Source organism: Aplidium turbinatum, chromosome 6, assembly GCF_918807975.1.
Source record: "Aplidium turbinatum chromosome 6, kaAplTurb1.1, whole genome shotgun sequence".
NCBI classification, from domain to species: domain Eukaryota; kingdom Metazoa; phylum Chordata; class Ascidiacea; order Aplousobranchia; family Polyclinidae; genus Aplidium; species Aplidium turbinatum.
The window spans coordinates 18,235,320-18,235,807 of record NC_137477.1 but is presented as its reverse complement, the minus strand read 5'-3'; positions in this window follow the sequence as shown (position 1 = coordinate 18,235,807).

The following is a 488-nucleotide window of genomic DNA, read 5'->3' as shown; positions in this document are numbered from 1 at the left end:
AAAGTCTTTACAGTCTTTTATCGAATACCGTATATACTCAAGTATAAGTCGATATGTTCGCAAGTGAATTTTATCTCAAAAAGACTGGTTCAACCTATACACGGGACAAGCTTATGTCTCCAGCTTGGCAGTTTTCAAAATGAACGCATTTTTACTGCCGCAAAATCATTGTTGACATAGATTAAAGTTTGAAACGGCGTCGAATAGTAAAAGTTTTGAATACGTTTATTTCCAGTGATTCGAACTTAAATTTCAAGTTTAATGATTTCTTGTCAATTCTTAACTTTATTGTGGAATAAAATACAAAATACAATTCAAAACTGTAGCCGAATCGGACTAGCCGAAATGGGCCATTCCGATGCAGACTGGCAGAGCTCTCTAGTGTATTGAGTCACTACTTCTGATGTAAAAGCTTGTTCAGTGATTGTATGTATTTATTCAAATTTACACTTAAATCTAAAGAAAATTTTGTATTTATATCTTTAAAT